At 40.3% G+C, this 19,676-nt stretch overlaps 1 protein-coding gene across 5 annotated transcripts in view; it reads right to left on the bottom strand.

Annotated features, from left to right (window-relative positions):
• peak1 (pseudopodium-enriched atypical kinase 1) overlaps positions 1-19,676 on the bottom strand; it is a 129,120-nt gene that overhangs the window by 72,444 nt on the left and 37,000 nt on the right. The window contains exon 1 of one of the 5 annotated variants that reach the window (XM_037766795.1): positions 1,952-2,025. The exons of the other annotated variants lie outside the window; for them this stretch is intronic. The gene's annotated coding sequence lies outside the window, so the exon portion shown is untranslated. Of the gene's footprint in view, positions 1-1,951; positions 2,026-19,676 lie in introns of those variants that run through there. 5 annotated transcript variants of the gene reach the window in all.

The following is a 19,676-nucleotide window of genomic DNA, read 5'->3' on the forward strand; positions in this document are numbered from 1 at the left end:
TGTTTCTCACTTCCCTTATGACACTTTTAAGGATTTTACCAGACATCTTTTTCTTTCTCCTCCAGGTAAGGTGCTATTATGGAATGCAAAGAAGTCTAAGCATGTGAAAATAATGTCAATCTTTAAGAAGCTCTCGCTCTGGCTTTATAGGCTGGATGCACATGCTCGCCGAAACCGAAAGACTGCGGATATACAAGCCGTTGTTGTGATACGTACATGAAAAAAAGCAGCGTTCGTCATCTAATTTCACACCACTGTCACCCACCACTTAGCTTCTAGCTTAGATGGTCATGTCACGAAAATATCCGTGTGTTGGAATGATCAGATGAGATGAAGATGAAAAATGAAAAGAGCCTCCTGCGTGTGACCTTTTGACTTTACTTGTTGGCTTCCATTCCTCCCTTCCATTTCTGTTCTCGTTAACTGATTTATTTAAGCTGAACAGCCAAACAGAGTTATTTTTTCACCGACGGGCTCCGCCGGCGATTCCACATGCTGAATCGACCAACAAACCTCAAACGTGGGCAGACTAAAGCCAACGGTGCAAGACACCGCACCGCAAAAACTAGGCCGACAGACGGCCATCAACTAGGTGTGTCGGGGCCTTTACTCTTGCTGGTTGCTCCAAAGTTGCAGCTTCAAGCTTGGCTACATCGACATTATCACTTTTAGGTTTAACGTCACGCCTTTAATTCACTTGCAAGTCAGCTGAATGACTTCAGGTTGATGCAAGAATGGATTAAAATGAAGAGTCTATTGACTCACAACTTCCACCCTGCAGTGAGACAGCAGGGACTGAATTGAAAACAAGAACTAAACACACTCTCTCCTATCAGGCCTAAAAGCATTAGCTACCACGCAGATGTGTGTGTGTGTGTGTGTGTGTGTGTATGAATTGTGTCTTCCTGCTTACAGCTGATGAGAAAGAAATGTGTTGGAGGAGGGGTGGGATTATCCAATATACATACAGCGAAAATAGTCACAGATAAGCCACAAATCAAGTTGTATTAACTCGACTGTTCTCCAAACACTGCTGAGCCTGTACTTTTTTTCTACCACATTTGAGCAAATGAGAAAAAAGGTTTCTGAATCAATCATTCCCCATCTCAATCTGAGTGTGCATTCCTCTCTTTTTCACTCTCAGGATCTATTATTACAGTCAGTTAAAATCCTGTAAAAAAAAAATCCTTTTTCATGGCTGGAATTTCTATGCAGACGTTAAAAGGATTGTGTTGAAAATGCGGGGAGGAGAGTCAGGGTGCAAACAACAGTTCCTGTAAGCAGATAAACCTTCTCTTTTGAACATTTTTTAAGCTGCTTCCGCACAAATTCAATATTCACGAGGAGGAGAAAAAGAAGCACAGGCTGCTACGATATCGTATAAAAAGAATACAAGTGAACATAAATAAACTTAACCTTTTTGTCTCCAAAAGGTTAAGTTGCATGAACAGATAGTGTGTGAATGAGCACAGACACAAGCATTGTTGAGTGGTGACACACTCCCATTGTTGTCCCATAAAACTGAACTGTGACTAAGAAGCTGCAGCTCCTCCAGTGTATAAAGAGGTCTCATTAACATGAGAGCCAGCTTGTCCCAAGCAGCACATCCTGCTTAATTAGAGGGTATCCCTTCAGCGCTGAAAGTCCCTTCTCCCAACACTTGACACTGGAGACAGGAGATGATAATAATGATGCATAGACTGGCTCGTGGCTCCCTCTCCTCCGCTTCTCCTCCTCCCTTCATCTAATCTGTCCCTATGCACAACCTTTTTCTCTGTAGATCTCCTAAGTCCTGTCTGCTCATCCTGTCCATCTGTGTCTCTGAGCCTGTCAGTATGCTAACGATCCTCTGCCTTACTGACAAGACATGCAACAGTTGTTGGGAGGCTTGAAGAGCAGGAAGAGGAGGGAGGTGAAGAGTAAACAAGAAGAAACGTGGCTAACTACTTACAAAGCAGTGGCGTGTATCCGATCAGCGGCCGGGCAGACGAATGGGGGAAGAGAGCCACATGACAAGCGTAGTCGATATGGAGCTGGTGCATGAATGAGAGACAGAGAGGGAGGGAGGAAGAGTTTGAGCGCTAATGTGAGGAGGGAGGGAGGGAGGGAAGGAAGGAGTATGAGAGTGATTCGTGATGAGATGGAGCCATAACATTACAGAGCAGAGACAGAGGAAGAAGAAATGAGGAAGAAGGAGAGGACGAAAAGCTAGGTCAAGTAGAGGAGGGTGAATCTATAATCCACTTGGCTTCTTACATTTAAAGAAGAGAGAAAAAGCTGAAGAGGAAAGTAAGAAAAGAGGATGAGTGACAGAAAAGAGATAGATCTGGCCTTTCCCCTCTCTTTAGCGGCACTCATTGTGTTCAGTCCCCAAGTGTGACCAGCTCACTACAACAGTCACATCATGTCACGGTGAACAGAGAGAGAATACAAAAAGATGAGAGAATGAGGTTGAGCTGAGTTCTCCCGGTAGGACTGAATTCCCAGAGAGACCTATCAGTTTCATGATGCCTTTTAATGGTACATTTCAGAGGCAGGATCAGAGTCGAGCAGCTGCCAACCTCCCATAGACGTAGACCCGAGCAAAGGCAACCTCCGGTCTGCTTAGTGCAGATTTAGTAGATGTTTCAGTGGTCTAATGGTTTGTAAAGTGGGTGAGTCTAGACAGAGAAAGTGATCTCCTCTTCCTAAACAACTACTATTGAAGTACAAAGCATGAACCAGCAAAGCAAACCAATAGCCAGAAGGGCAGGAAATTCATTTATCTGGGGATTTGCCAAATAACCGACGTATTCTCATACAATAGTTCGTATGATATGTTACGAAAAAGTTATTCCTCCTTTTTTGTTTCTTTTCCATCAAATGTCCAGCAACTAACTAACTAAAAACTTCCTTAGGTTTAAGCAAGAAAACTACTTAATTAGGCTTAGGAAAAGATCAGCTTGGTTAGGATTAGGCAACAAAACTACTTAGTTAGGTTGAGGCAACAAAACTACTTCGTTGGGATTAAGAAAAGATCGTATTTTTGTTTAAAATAACTCCAGAAGTGGCGCTACTGAAGTACGTCAGTTACGTGACAAATAAATCAACGTTGACTTCTGGTTTCACACGGGACACGAACGACGGTCTCCTGGGTGAAAGTCCAGAATTTTTTGAGCCACCCATCCATCCTGACCTCCTCCCTACGTGGCGTTTGCTGTTATTTATATGTACGTGGGATATACACAAATTACAGTGCATTATTTTTCGTAGGTAGAGCTACTAACGGTGTATGAGACCAGCCTGAAATAACGTGTTACCCTTCTTGGACCTGCAATTACACCCCCTGGGTGTAGAACTAGATAAAACGCCTTAACAGGGCTGTTCAATGGGATATAAAGAAATAAAACACAGCAACTAGGAAGAAAACTTTATATGATTATCCGTTTATATCTAATGCTTAAAGCTCAGAGGTTGGGCGACAGCTGTGTCCAAGGTTTCAGACAAAAATGTTACTGTGACTGAAATATGACTGAGTGAACGAGTCACATTTTTACACATTGTGAATATTTTATTTTTCAGTGAAGCTCTGATAGTGGATCTGAATAGATATTTTTCATGGCAGATGTTTTTGACTTGCCATAGCAGGAAAAGCACAGGTGAAACAAATTTTGTTAACAATGGCTCAGTTCCATTAAAGCCATACCAGTGAACCCTGGAGCCAGCTTACCTAAGTGGCATTCAGTCATTTTTAATGTTATCAATTATTTCCCTACTTTGCATTGCTAAAATGTCTGCTGTAAAAAAAAAAAAAAAAGATGAATTCAGCTAAAGTGCTTTACCGAGGATATAGCCTCCTTTCACACACAAACTTTTAATGGCTCAACACACCAGTGTTTTTTATTCAAAGTTCAAATTGAACCTTTTTCCTTGCAACGCTGTAACTTTAAGTACATTAGCCCCATCAGCCCTGTCCATTTCTTCAAAGTTTATGACCCACTTACTGCATGCCTGTCATAAACACATGCTTTTATTAGAAATGCCATTTCTAGGTCAAGAAAAGTGTGATCATCAAATCAATTTCTCTGGTCTGTGACAGCTATGGTACAACAACTCAGCAGCAGGCCAACAACTTGAGTCTACAAGCTAGTAATTACACCAAAAGTCTACCAAGTTGGCAGAAGGCGAAGACAAAATGCTCTCACAGCAAGGAAACCATGCCCAGTGGTATAGCATCTACTTTATAGTGTAGAAGTGTCTATGTTTAATATACGTGAATCTTTTGGACTTCGAGACAAGAAACCAAACAGATCAGATTTAGCAGCATTGACTGTAGCATTCCCTGCCAACTTAAACATCTTCAAGAGGATGCGATTTCTTCAACATGGTCGTCAACCTTCGTGCAGATCATGAGACTAAAACAGCCAAACCTAAACAAAACCCATCAGAGTTTCCACATCTAATACGCTGAGTTTCCAGGGCTGCCTCCATAGTTACTCACTCTTCCTAGACCTACAAGTCATCTGTTAAAATCAGGGGGGGGGGGGGCACCATGAGTGACTGTTTAACAACCAAAACAAATCGGAGGCATTCTCACTCAAAGCTTTTCTGCAGCGTTTCTACGGACGAGGATAGTAGACAGTTGATGACTACCAGCTTTTTCCAGTGTTTAGTCTCCGTGGCGCAGCGCTACTAAATTAGCTTAAAGAGGCCATTTCCTATTGACAACAAAGGTACTATGCATGCAGATGTCAGTGCAGTTGGCAGCTGATGTGTTGGTGAGGTCTATGTGGCCCCATCATCTGTGCCGACATCTGGACCATATGTCTTCTACACTGAGGGACCGGGGTCCAGATTCAGAATAAAAACAGGGCACTGGAGGTGGAAGTAGTCCAAGGACCCACAAGGGCATTGGTTGTAAAGAGAGAAAAAAGGTTGGTAGGGAGTTCTTAAAACAGCATAACTGCAGGCATTTTTATGAAGTGGCTGCAATGTGCGTGAGAATTAAGTTATCAATGAAATATGCACTTCATGGCATGCATCAAAACTGATACTGACCAAAAGGAGGAAACCAAGAAAACCTCTGCCATAACATTTCAGACCCTTGGTTTCTATGATCTCTAGAAGGATGGTGTGGAGAACGAAGAAGAGGAAGGATAAAGTCAGGGATGTAAAGTAAGGGGGGATGGGATGGAATCGAGGAGGAAGGTTGCCAGTAATTAGCCATCTGAACGTCCTCGCGAAATATAGATAGCTGATACAAGCAGGCGTTTCCTGGGAGATGGATTAAAATAACACAGAAAGCCTTCGTAGCCTTTGTGGTCGCTGATGCTCTTCTATCTCAGGGCTCAGATTAAGCATAGCTCCATGAAATATTACTGATATGATCGCGCCACGTGACTGTGGGATACCGTTGGTATATTGTATTTTGCTCGAGGATGAATTCTATACTCTATCTCTTCTCTTCTCCTATACTCTCTAATGTTTACTCTATTCACATTGTAGAAAGATGTTGGATTACGAAACATGCAGGGTAAAATAGACCTAAGAGTTTGACTCTTTAAGGATACAAGAAAAAATATATATATATATTTAAATGTAGCTTTCATCCACAGGGGACCTAAAATGCTCTAACTACAATGGTTCGGAGGTTACTGAATATTTGGGTTGTGCATTGGCAAGAATCTGGCGTTACAATACGCATCATGATACAGGGGTAACGATTCAATATATAGCGATATATTGGAATACTGTAAGCAAGGCGATATATTGCAATTTTTTTAATTTAATTTTAGGAAAATCGTTATAGTATAAAGAACACACTGGAAATAAACCATTTTAGAATAGGCCAAAATAACACATTTATAATGCATGGTTTTTGCCCCAAACTGCATGGGATTATCATAAAGTGGGCATGTCTGTAAAGGGGAGACTCGTGGGTACCCATAGAACCCATTTTCATTCACATATCTGGAGGTCAGACGCCAAGGGACCCCTGTGAAAATGGCCATGCCAGTTTTTCCTCGCCAAAATTTAGTGTAACTTTTTGGAGCGTTATTTAGCCTCCTTCTCGACGAGCTAGTATGACATGCTTGGATTCCTTAGATTCTAGTTTTATATGAAGCCACTACCTTGACTCAAGCTTTAAAACTGAGCCTGCTACAACCCCCAGATCCAATAGCCTGACGGCTGGCTGTCGGATTTTTAAGAGGTTAATTAAAAATCGATACAGCATTTTGGAGAATCAATACAGTATCGCGATACTGTATCAATATTTTCTTACAGCCCTACTGAATATCCCCTATTTCCTGTCTGTTTAATAGATTTTTTTTAGAACCCAAAGCAATAACAAAATGGCAAGATGCTAGAAAAATCCAAATGATTTACATCCAGAATTATTCCCATTTCATCGCGGCAGCTTTGCCTGTGAATTCAGATTCTTCAGTAACTTATAGCTATCGTGAGTCAACTATTGCAAACAGTCTGTGGCCACACTTAATGTCTGAAGGCTCCTTAGATAAATGCCTGTGGTTAGACACCATTATGTGTGGCCAACCTTCCATTAAGGTTTTACCGCCTTTCAACTGGGAGCTGCGTGTTTTGTGTGTGAGGCGTTACTACTTGCATAAATATCGCTGTCGTGTACATTGACACACAAAACAAACACCAATGAATCCTCAGCTAACAGCTGTTCTTCATCACAGCCCTCACACACATATGTTGGCACATCTCCCACTTCGTCATCCTCATCCATCCCTCCGTTCATCAGAGAGTCTGAGACGATCCCTCACTCCCGTTTTTATTTTCCCACATCGGAGTGACGGCGACCATAACAGGATCATCCATCCCTCTGTCCTTCACTATCAGCTGCCCTACCTGCAGGTGGGAGGACTTTGTCACTATAATGACTTCCTGTTACAGGTTGTGTCTGCAGCAATAAAGTGAGTGACGGATGCGAGTCTTGACCCAATCTTTTTCTCAATGCAGATTTACAAAGAACCTCAATGAATCATTTGTTTTATTGAGCTCTGGGGTCATAAAAGTCTATTTTAACAACATCATTGAAGTAGAAACAAGAGTAGGCTATCGATCAATGATTTCAATGACTCAGGACCTAAGAGGGAGAGAGGGGGTGAATTTAGGTTTATACAGTACATAATGCAAGGGGTTGACGTCTGCTATATGTCTCTAAAGCTACGCTCCAACTAGGGATGTCATGATATCCAAAATTTAGTAGTTGATACCAATGCCAGTGAGATTCCATGATTCTTTATTCAATACCACGGTAAAAAACAAAAGTGAAACAATAAATCCTATGTACTTCAACAGTCTTTTATTAACGTTTGCATACTTGTTTTTGTTAGGGAGTTAAACAGGTCATAATCCCCTCTCTATTGTACTACTGTAGAAAACAAGTATACCATCACGTCGACACACTAGAAATCCTGCTTGAGTCTGTATTTTTTGGCAATTTCTGACATTGTAGAGTCGTGATTTGATTGGATTTGTGGATCCAGTTATAGACCTTTTCATTGCCATTCTGTTGCTCGGGGCAACAGCTTTGGCCCAAGTTTACTTCCTGTCAGCTAATGCATTAACAAACATTGCAAAAGGAAATACAAAGGGGCCCATTTAGATTTGTTCATATTGTCAAGATTGAAAAGGTCTATATATATCCCAGCTCAGCTGAAAATTCACAACTTCCACGAACCAACCGGGTGTGAGATGCTGTTACAGATTACTGCATTACAATCCTGTCATTCAACACTACAGTGATGGTTAGGACGGTCTGTGGGACGCTGACTGTCTGAGTGGAGAAAAACACCTTCAAATGTCTGGGTATGAGTGATAGTGAAGCTTTTTGTTATACTTAACACGTTTTTCAGAGCAATTCCTGCATCAAACAATTAGCCTCCTGACTCTCAGCGGAGACACGGAGACCTTTTAACTTTCTGATCACGAACCCAGTAGGCAACAAGAGGCCAGTATGAGCCCCAGTATCTATGGAGAAATGTAAGAATGTCATAGTAATCTATCTGCAACCCCAGTGGAGAGAGGAGGATGAAGAAACAGTTGAGCGCTTTGGCTCGCTCTCGGCCCCCCAGCCAATGCTTTCCTTTTTCGACCTTGCCAGCAGACCAGTAGGGATGTTGATTCCAGCTCTGTTCTGAGCCCATACAGAGCCACTCTAGATAAGGAGCCGGTCCAGGAGGGAAACGTTTTCCAACAGCAAAGGACGGGAGGGATGAGATAAGGCACTCAGAATTCATCAAAAAGACATCGGAAATAGAAGAAAATCAACTGTGTGGAGGGTGACAGACAGTGAATGATGTATTTTAATATCAGTAACAGCCCTTTTTTTTCACGAGTGAAGGCAAAAATTGGGAAAAAGAGGTTTCAAATTCAACTATTGTTTATCCAGGGCAGAAACGCTGTCCTTTGGCATATACAGACAGTTTCAGATGAAGCCTTGAGGCCATTCTCTGCTTTTTCACATTCAGTGGAAATGTCTGGGAAGGACAACACAGGATTGTTGAAACTCCCACACCACAATACGTTCCAAGTCTTCCTCTCCCCCTCTCTCTTTCTCAGTGCGACTATCAGTGCATAGCATTCTGCTGCTTTCTCAATCTGCCCTCCTTCTTCGGCGGCATAGCAAATAATTATTAACAGGATCAAAGCGTATGAAAGGGCTTCTGCGTCAGTGAGGTTGAGCTCGGGGAGCCGGGTGACTGAAAGTGATAATGGCAAAGCAGTGAATTGTTTTTGCCCTCCTCTCTATATGCAGCGCCGGAGTATCTGAGCTCTGCAATTAATGCTGGCAGGAATTGAGAAACTGTCTAGAAATTATTCCAAGGTAAATCGATTTCTGCCGGTGCTTTTTATGAAATTAAAGTTATTTTCCAGATTTATGCATTAAAAACTTTTGAGGCCGTTGAAGGAGAATCCCGTAGCCGTGTCAAATTCATGGAACAATCAAAGTGAAACCTGAAATAGCATTTTAGAGAGGCAATATAAAAATGACTGATATACAATCAAACTCAGTGGCCAGGAAAAAAAATGGAAAAGGCAGCAGTGTATCCTGAGGAAATGTTCTTCCTCCAACAAAACTATTATCTGTAACCAGCTCACTGCATGAAACACTGTATATCTCACCATCAGATTCTCCTCAGGGACTTGTGCATATATGCTGTGGAAATACGTTATAATGGTTTAAAGCACCCTGGCTTAGATGGTAGTAAACTCCACCAGCCGAGTTGGACCAGGACAATTTGGTGCTTGAAAAGTGTAGGTGGATGCTTAAAGACAGTTTAAAAAGCCTCTTCGCCACTGCACAAAAAACCCACAAAAACCCACAAACATCTAGCTTCTGTCTTTAGTGGGAAAGGTTACAGTCGGCATTCGTTCCCGGGACAAATAACTCTGCAGTAGTCGTGGGTATTTATCGGTCCAGCTCCGGTCGGCAGTGATGGAAACATGATGCCTGGGTGGAAACACTCATTTTCGCCCTTTTTGGGCAACTCATGGTCAAGTCAGCACACCGACACACTGACAGCTGTTGTTGCTTGTTGGGCTTAAATTTGCCATCTTATGATCTGAGCATATTTTTATGCTAAATGTAGTACCTGTGAGGGTTTCTGGACAATATTTGTTATTGTTTTGTGTTGTTATTTGCCCACTCCCATGTTAATAAGAGTATTAAATACATCATAAATCTCCCTTTAAGGTACATTTTGAACAGATAAAAAATGTGCAACTAAATATTTTAACCGATTGACAGCCCTAATACATAATCAATCAAATCAACAGGGATTTGTACAATTATTATAATTTATTAAAGTTTAAAACATACATCTATTATGCTTTCCTCAAAGCCACCAGGCTCATCAAAACCGTCTTTGCACTATCCGGTGCATCCGTGACGTCGAACGTGACGCACTAGTAAGACAAAAAAAAACAGAAAGGCCAGTGCAACGGCACGACATACTCGCAATGGGAAAGGAGTCTATCGCTTATTTTTAACGGGTTTTCCTGTGTTTAAAAAACCTGCATATAAGCACTAATTTTGGTGGGAAAAGGGTACACAGGTGCTTATTCCCTCCAAGTAGTGAGCATGGACTCTAGAGCCTGGGGTCTTGCAATCACGCTAAAAGGTTGTTGACATGCAAAACCACTGTCTAGTGCCCACACACTACTCATCAGCATGACAAACGGACGAGATGCAGTTCACTCAGTGGATGACTTGTTTGTAAAAAACCAAAGAGAGAATGATGAAATGCATTCCAGGAGAAGATTTTAGAGCACTGTGCGTGAGTGACACTTGGACAAGGTTTTGATTCAATGATAGACCGCGGCCTTTATTCGTATGTCAAGTAGGACGAGACGGTATCTGTGAAGGATTTCAGAGGTGAAGCTTGAACACTCTCAAAAGCAAAACACCTTAGAGACACTCAGCTTTCGCGCTGTTGAATGGTAAATACGCTTGCATTGTATAAAAGCAATGACCTGTGCTTCACAGTTTCAACCTACAGCCCGGGTTTTCTTTTGTAAGTAAGTTACAATGATCACAGTTACTGTGCCTAAAGACACACCCTGACTTCATCGTAAATGTCAGGAAGGTCTGGTCAAAATCAGGAAACTCTGAAATAACAATAAACACCATTATATAAGTATAACTTGACATGTTATTATTAATGTTCTTTATTTTACTTCAACACATATCTGACACATCATCTCTCAGGTTGCCTAAACACACACTTACTGTGCTTTGTTCACACTGAATGCAAAGAACAACTTAGAAATGTCTCGTACGTGAACAAAGACGACGAAGAGATGTGAGTGGAGCTGCTCCAGGCTGAGCAGACTGAGGTGAAGATGTTTTAAGCTGAGCAAAAAACTTGCACTTTTTCAGGGTTGAATATACAGAAAGAACAAAAAGAAGATGGCCTGGAGGAAAATAACAAACAACAAGGTGATAATACAAGTCTGAGTTGTCCTTGACTAGGAATAACAAGCTGAGCTATATTACAATTTACAGCCTCATTTTGGAGTCTCATTTGCGGTCTTTTCTTCAATTGTTAGTAACGACGCCTCTGCAATAATCACGTAATCTAAAGCCATTCACGACTCATACTAGGAATTATCTGCTGATGAGACACATATGGGGGAGTGTGATTCATTTTTCCTTCTCCTTAAATAAAGGTAGATATTATATTACATTACGTAATTTACAAGGTAATTAAACTCCACTGTGCTTTTACTTCTCAAGAGCACGGCGACGATTTAAAAATGAATATTTCACATTTGATCCAATGACAAAATCGCAGAATCCCTCCCACTTTAAGGGCAAAGGTCAGCGTTAAGAGAGCAACGACGATAGATCAGCCTTGATGCATTTCACTCAGCCAGAGGAAGGCATCATGTCATAAAATATTCAGGAGAGAGGGGTATTTGATAGCCTAACCCGAGAAGAGAACATAAAGTGGGTTAGTGATGAAACGGTGCAATATCAATCTGGGACCATAAAATACTGAGTCATAGTTTTAAGTATGCAAACACGTGTGGAAAGGCTCAAAAAGCTGTTATCTAAAAGGATAACCACCACGTGTGGCTGCCCTGTGAGAAGAGGAGGGGACTCGAAATGGTCCGGTGTAAGTTCGAAGAGATCAAGGGGGAGGACGGAGAGTTTGAAGAGTTTAAATTCAATATTATGCATGTTTTACACCCCGTCTTAACCCTCCCTTACGTTGTCTCCTACTTATCTACAGTTTCAAATACAGTATGCATTTGAATAACCTAAAAATAAACAGTTTGAGAGAGGGGGTTGCTGCAAGAAAAACATTCAAAACCGTTCGGTCAGCCTTCCCTACAACTGAAGATGGGCAGCAAAATATCCGACACAATGGAGAGGCTTTTTTTAAAGTATATAACTGTTAGGAGTTAAGTTGATTCTACGAGGTAATGGAAGAGGAAGTCAGGACTTTGTATAGATCATATTAATTACGGCTGTCAATTGATTCAAATATTTAATCGTGATTAATTGCAAATTAATCACACATTTTTCATCTGTTCAAAATGTACCTTAAAGGGATATTTGTCAAGTATTTAATACTCTTATCAACATGGGAGTGGGCAAATATGCTGCTTTATGCAAATGTATGTATATATATATTATTAGAAATCAATTAACAACAAAACAATGAGAAATATTTCCAGAAACCCTCACAGGTACTGCATTTAGCATAAAATAATACATACCTTTGCAGCAAGCTAGTATGATGTGTTGGTAACAATGGATTCCTTAGGTTTTTATAGTTTCATTTGATGCCAGTATCGTCACTCTAGCTTTAAAACTGAGCCCACTACAACCTAAAAATCGCAAGTTGCGTTAATGTGTTATTATCACATAACTTTGACAACCCTAATATTAATGTAATGAAATGAATCATAAGTTATGGTCTACCAAAAGACTTTTTATTCTTGAATGTGTGTGAACGTTATGTATCTTTCGTTTTGTTCTTTTGTTCTAATGTGTTTTTTTAATGTTGCAATTAATCTTATCTTTGTCTTTATAACAACTGCAATAAATCAGAAGAAAAGGGCAGCGAGCGACGTCGTCTATTGACGGCTTGTTTTCCCTGAGCAAGTCACTAAAAGGACAAGATTTATTAATCTAGTTTGTCTGTCATCTTCTTTATCCATTGAAAGGAGAATCGCAAATATCACAGGAGAAATTGCAAGAAAGCGATATACGTTAGGGTTGTGTGTTAGCAAGAGTCTGGCGATACGATATGAATCATGATACACTGTCATAATGTAAAGAGCACACCACCATATGCATAAAATCGGAGTAAAAAAAGTTACGTTTTTAAGCAATCAGAACAGTTTGATCTGCATTTCTCACAGTCCCTTTAACATCCAACATCATAGCACTACTATGAGAGGGCACATACAAAGAGAGGCGGCATCTCTTTGCAAATGGAATAAAGTATCTACTGAGGTAATCTTTGGATGTAAATTATTAATTAAAAATTGATATAGTGTATTTGAGAATCGATAGAGTATCACAACACATAAAATTGAAATTGTCTTACACCCCTAATATACGTACTGTAAGTGCATAGCAACAATAGTAGGAGGGTACTAAACAACAGTTACCTAGGAACTAATGTGTCACACAGTGTCAACCCCTGCTTAAATTGGCCACAGGAACTAATTAAATGAAATTAAACTCATCACACCTGTAGCTCGTCAACAGAAGCGTCATTTCGTAGTGGAAACAGCTGAGCTTCATTAGAGGTTAAGACTTCATATTCTAACACCGTTTGGGGAAAAAAGGCAAATCTGTTGCTATATTTTAGTGTGCTTGCCACCCAGCTGCCTTTCTTTGACACATCGTCTGTCTTGTCGTCACCCCATCAAGTGCGTAAAACTAAGCCTGTGATTTTCCGCATAGTAAATAACATCAACTGGATGTCAATGAGATCTAGAACTTCTTCTATCAGACTAAATGAGCAGAGCTTCATGCGGCGTCTGGGTAAGTTTTGATCCGATTGATGTGTCAGAGGGTACCTTGACAAAGAGTTTTTCATCAACACATTTCATTGTAATTCACTTTCCAACATACTGTATGATAACAAATGTAAAAAAAGGTGTGAGGTCAAGTCTGTCTGTTTGTTATTCAAGATCTGAAGACATTCTGTTCAGGCAGGAATTTGTGAAGTGTTATTGTGCTGCCTCTCAAACAAACAATGCTGGAAGCAGAACAGTATTACATTGTTTAGGAACTTTAGCCTTTAAAAGTCACCGTTCTTCTACATTGTATTTCAGTTGACAAGATTCATCTCTATTAAAAGGCACATACAATATGAGTGAACATAAGCAAACGTGCAAAAATGATGAGCGTAGGCTTTCATCAACTTAGTTATTTATGTCTGCTGTTATTTATGTCTGCTGTTCCCGTTCATCTTCAAAGAGATGAGAGGTTACAATAGCTAATAGACACGATACAAACAACATAAATAAGATGGGAAAGAATCACGGCATCATTAAGTTAGAGCAAGCAACATCAGCTTATAGATGACTTCTAAATATATGTAGACTAAAGTGATCATCTTGAGCGTTGTAATGAATTCTACACACACAGAACATCAGTATCAGCCACGTGCTATCATTACCAGTCGCTGCCACGCTCCGCTTCTGATTCCTGCATACAGATCCGCATTTGTTCTGTTATCTGTTTAACAACTTGTAAGAGCTGATTTAACAGAGCTTCATACTGTCAACATGCCCGATATCCTGTCAGCAGTTTATCCGCTTCAGACCAGCAAATCTTGATTTACTTCATTGATCTTGATCATCATTGCAGCTGCTATGTCTGTTTGTAACTGGATAATATCGTTTCTTCACTATATCCTAATTATAAATAGTGTATCATGACTCACTGAGTGCTCTTGGGTTTGGCTAATGACACTAAGGACAGTGTGGAGAAATATTACAGAAGAAAACAATTGGAGGAAAATTACAAAAGTGTAGGCTCGTGCACTTTGTACCACGTGTCTTTGTGAACTGCATGTTTTTATGTAACTTAAATTGTAAAATATTTGAATCTGAATCTGTCATGTGTAACTATCCCTTTGTCATATAATCCTGATTTATATTGTGAAATACAATACAGGAAAACCATACATTCTGCTATCAGTGGCATATGACTTCATCATCAGTCTTCACTCATAATTTCATGATTTATAGGACTGTAATTTTGAGTAGATGACAGAGGGTGCATTATGCAGGACAGAACCTGCCAAAATAATAATAATAATAATAATAATAATAATAATAATAATAATAATAATAATAATAATAATAAAAATAATAAATGCAAAATAAATAAGAAAAAAAATCAAATAAATTTAAAAATTAACAAAAAAAATGGATCAATAAATAAAAAGGAAAATTAAACAGAAGAGTAAATATATAATGAAATTCATACAAATATAAATAAATAAAGAAGCACATTAAATACTATAAGTTATTATTGTGAATAATAAAGGTCTTAAAAGCATCATAAATTATTTGAATATGTCACGAGTTAACTTATGCTGAAGACGTAGCCAACTCTGAGTACTGTTAAGCACAAAAATACTTGAAACAGACTATGTGCCATTTTCTCGACATTATATTATCTCTGCATACTTGCTTTGAGAGATCGCCTCGTTCCAAACTTCTAATTTATGCATCACGTCCTCCTTATGTTCCAAATACTACCATTATCTGAAGATGTTCCCTCTTCCCCCAAAATTTCTCATTTTTGCACATTAGTTGAACACTCTGTTCCTCTACGAGATTTTAGCATTTCAAAGAACTCTCTGGCGCCGCATTCAGTGGAATTGAATACTCTCTCTGGATCAACTCTCATGACAAGAAGGGCACATTTTAGAGATAAATGAATACCCAAACCAAAAACAATGAGTTCCTATCGATATCAGTTGGGAGAGGTGAACAGAGGAAGAGGGAGGCGATGACAGGGAAGATAGAAGAGACTGTTACAGAAGTACAAAATAATGCCCTCTTCATAGTCTGCTCATGTTGGCTTCCTGCTCCGGGCTGATTGCAGCAGCTCTCTGAGGGTCTGTCTTAGACTAAATATGTGATAAGAACCTGTGAAGGACCCTCTGAGAAACGGAGAGAGAGAAACACAAGAGGGAGACTAAAAGAGGCAGAGACATTGGTGGAATACAAAGAATGACAAAAGTGGGGAAGAAATAGACTCTATCATCTGTTCTCTCTACAATAGATGGATGTATGCTATCCAGAATACAGTAGTAGGATGCACACATCATTTAAAAACTAGACAATGAAAGTCATTTCCAGGCCTGTAAGCAAGCACGATCCTATTTGTTTCGGCCCCGGGACGACGGGATGTCTTTTTTGTGTCTCAGTTGATGCACATACTAGACACACCATACAAGGTATAATAGCAGGGTTGTGCCAACCTAGGGAGAAAATGTTGGAAAATTACTGCTTTTTTTTTTATAGTGTTTTGCGGAAAAGAACACCGACCTACGATCCTGAAGCGTCAATGCACGTCAACATACCACCTTGATTTTACATAGAAGACAATAGGTGCAGGTGTTTTGACACTTACAATATGCCACAGGATCTACATGTTTTATACAGGTGCTGTATTTTTCGTTCAAAAAAGGGAATTTCAACATAAAGTGACTATAGTTTGCAGGTTTGAATTTGAAGCTCAATAAACAGATTTCTGAATAATCGCAGAAAGCTGAGTCTGCTTTGGCACTCAAACCGTAATGGATAGTTATTGCATGAGTGGGAGAGGGAAAGACAGGTAATGAGAAATAAAATGGTGAGACTGCACGTCAAAGTTATTGTCACTTTCTGAATACTGTTAAAAAGTCACACGGCTGTCCTCAAGCGGAATACTTGGGACCCTCGTGATGAGTGCTATATAGATGTGATGACTGAGTCATCAAAAAAGCGCAGCAAGACATCAAAATCCATCAGTGCTGCTCCCGATGCATAGAAATGAAGTCATTAGAACAGTGAGCAAAGGCAAATCCCCGCTGCGCTTTACAGCCTCGCGTCGCTCAGTTCTATTTATAGGACGTCAGGCCCAAATTAGGCCTTTGAAGTGTAATTCGTAATATTCACCGGCTACCAAATAATAATGAGGGAAGTCACTGGTATAGCTACGCTGTGGATCGCTGTGGATCGCCATGAAAGCAGGGTTTGACTCAAGCGGCGCTGTACATACAATTTAAACGGGCAGTGTGGAAAATGAAACAAGTTTTTGGATAATGGGGCTCGCTAAAAGACGAGTTTGCAAAGGAAGATGCTGGCAGATATTTTTACATTTTATGTGTGTGTTTGCTTCAGGTCTGTCGAGCACAGAGACAATCTAGCCAGGGAAGGCAAAAACAAATGCTGCACTGCAATGTCCTCTCATTCATTTCAACACGAAAACATCCAATTATAGGAGGATGAGAAACCCACACGTCCACACCAAAACATCTCCACACTAAAACAACAGTCCTTTACAGAGAGATGATGTTAGACACTCTACTTCTTTTATATTGCTGTGAAAACATCTCCTTGAAAAACAACTAGATCTATTCAAGTTTCTCGCCAGAAACTACATTTTACAAGGTTACATTTGAACACATCATGATAACGTAAGAATTTACTTTTGCCCAATACTAACTTTTACCTGAACCTGAAATCATAATAATGTAAATCACCTCCTGTGTTGAGATCCTGAACTAGTTCTCGTCCTGCCGATTTCAGCGCAAATTTGTTGTTCGCAATGTAGCATTATCGGAAAAAAATAGGGTGCGTCCTCTGAACGCGTCATTAGTGAGTTTACTGCAACCCAAACACATTTTCTATTGCCTCCAGGATGACGGGAAGACATTAGTCTCGAGCCCTGACGGTAGCGTTACCTGCAGTACTGTAGAAAAACGAGTACCGACACATTTTCAGAATCTTGGTACCAAAGTATTGGTTCTCGTGTCATCCCTATGCGAAATAATAATTTAAAAAAACAATCTCATACAACAACAGGGATTGCATGATATTGTTCAGTACGGGTGGGTGGGAAAAAAAATGGATTCCCATAAGAATTATCGTATTCTACGATTCTGAATCGAATCAATTCACAAATGCCAAAAATAAATGTGTGTAATAACTTTAGTGAATGACGTTATAGTAATGGAACCACAAGGGCACAGTGAAGCACCTGGACACTCATAGCTTGTCTTCAAAAAAGCATTTGGGTGCATAATGGATTTAATGAGTTAATAATTAGCATTAGTATTTTTACCTAAAGATTAACGAGCAACAAACTCTTTCACTAACAAACGAGAGCATCTGAACAACACACTCTGTAGCTCTTAACAAAACTTCAACCGACTCTGGTGGGGCGAAGAAAATAACTCAGCCCAGACTCCATTTCATTTCAAAAGCTCTGTGCCTGTACGGCATTTTGGATAATTTTCCCGGTAGTAGCGGGTTCTCCCCTGCTGGAGAGAAAGAGATAACAACAACACAGCCCTTTACTCCAGAACACACACACCAACTTCTGTTTTTACAACAGCATTGAAGCAGTGATGTTAGTCAGTAAATTACACATTCATTTAACGACTGCAAGATGCTTCCAAGTTAATGCAGTTAATCAAATCATGACCCCAGGAATCCCAATAGTTTCTACTCCCCATAACCTGAAGCATTACAAACTGTGACCACAACTTCAGACACAGTGCTAATCGTGTTCTGGGAAACTTGTGAAAGCCTCTGTAGACATGCTTGGTTGCTTTGCTCTGGCCTGAAGTGGTGCTGCGATGCTCGCACATCTATGCCAGTCTGCCGAGAAATATTTCAACTCTACCAACCTCGCATTCCATCAACAGCTGAGCTTGTGAGAGACATGCAGTAACAGGACGCCACAACGCAGCCAGAACCGCAGATCAGGCGATGAATGCTTTAAGAGCCGGATCACGTTGCAACCTGACAGGGTTTGAGGATTCATAACAATGTAGCTCTGGATGGCTGTGAATTTTACCCTTTGAAATGTCATGATGAGCTTCATGTGACATGACACCATTTGGAAAGTGGATCTGGCTCTTTTAAAAACAGGGAATACATTAAATTGTGGGTGTGGTTTTAAGGCTCAGCAGGTTTTAAGATATAGGTGAGTTACAGGTATAGACTAAATGCTTAGTGTTGGCACAACAATCCTGACAGAATTAAAGGAAAATAAGGTAAAACACTGTGGCTGCCAAGTCTTCTTTAATGCTATATCATTATCAAGTGATTTTGTGTAACAGTAGATGAAGAAACAAGGCTGCTGCTGCAAATTGAAACTAATGATCCTTGAACACATTTAACTTCCATGAGCAGAAGGACAATGTCGGAGTAGCCGAATGCAATTGCCTTCATCATGAGGAAAAGACAAACTGAAATTACCGCTTTGCAGTTGTATGCCTCCGCCAACCAGTCAAGCTGCAGTTTACATCCATGTCTATCACTACGTTGTTTTATCCTATTAGACATTTGTGTAACATTGTCGTGATTAGCATATGAATTCTTGCGTTATGGCCAAAAAAACTGTTTTGTGAGTTCACGGTGAGATTGACCATTGACCACCAAAATCGTATTAATCATCCTTGAGTCCAGGTGGACGTTTGTCCCAAATTTGAAGAAACTGCCTCTAGGCGTTCCTGAGATATATCGCGCTCACAAGAATGGGACGGACCCCAAAACATAAAGCTTCCGTCCATGGCTGCTGCCGGCGCCGAGTCATAAAAAGATGATGGTGATACAGTAGGTGATCTGCCAGTTCTAGCCCATTCAAACATTCATGATATCCCCAGAATAAAATGTGATGATTATAATTTTCCAATGCTATTTCTTGCTACACCGTCATTGTATCTTCTTCCCATTTGATCCTTGAGGTATGTGCTTCTTGACAAGTTCAATTTAAACCAGTAGGGGTTGGGGATGAAGTGCTGGGAAGGTTCTTCATCGGTCCACAATTGATAATGGATGTCTAAGAGTGCAATGGGGGGGGGGAAATGACACGAGAGGGTGGAGCTAAGTACAACCGAACGCTGAATAAGACATTTTTAGGCCACTAAAAAGGTTACAATTAACTTTCATGAACAGAAAACACACTGTGA

Source organism: Sebastes umbrosus, chromosome 4, assembly GCF_015220745.1.
Source record: "Sebastes umbrosus isolate fSebUmb1 chromosome 4, fSebUmb1.pri, whole genome shotgun sequence".
In the NCBI taxonomy this organism is placed as follows: Eukaryota; Metazoa; Chordata; class Actinopteri; order Perciformes; family Sebastidae; genus Sebastes; species Sebastes umbrosus.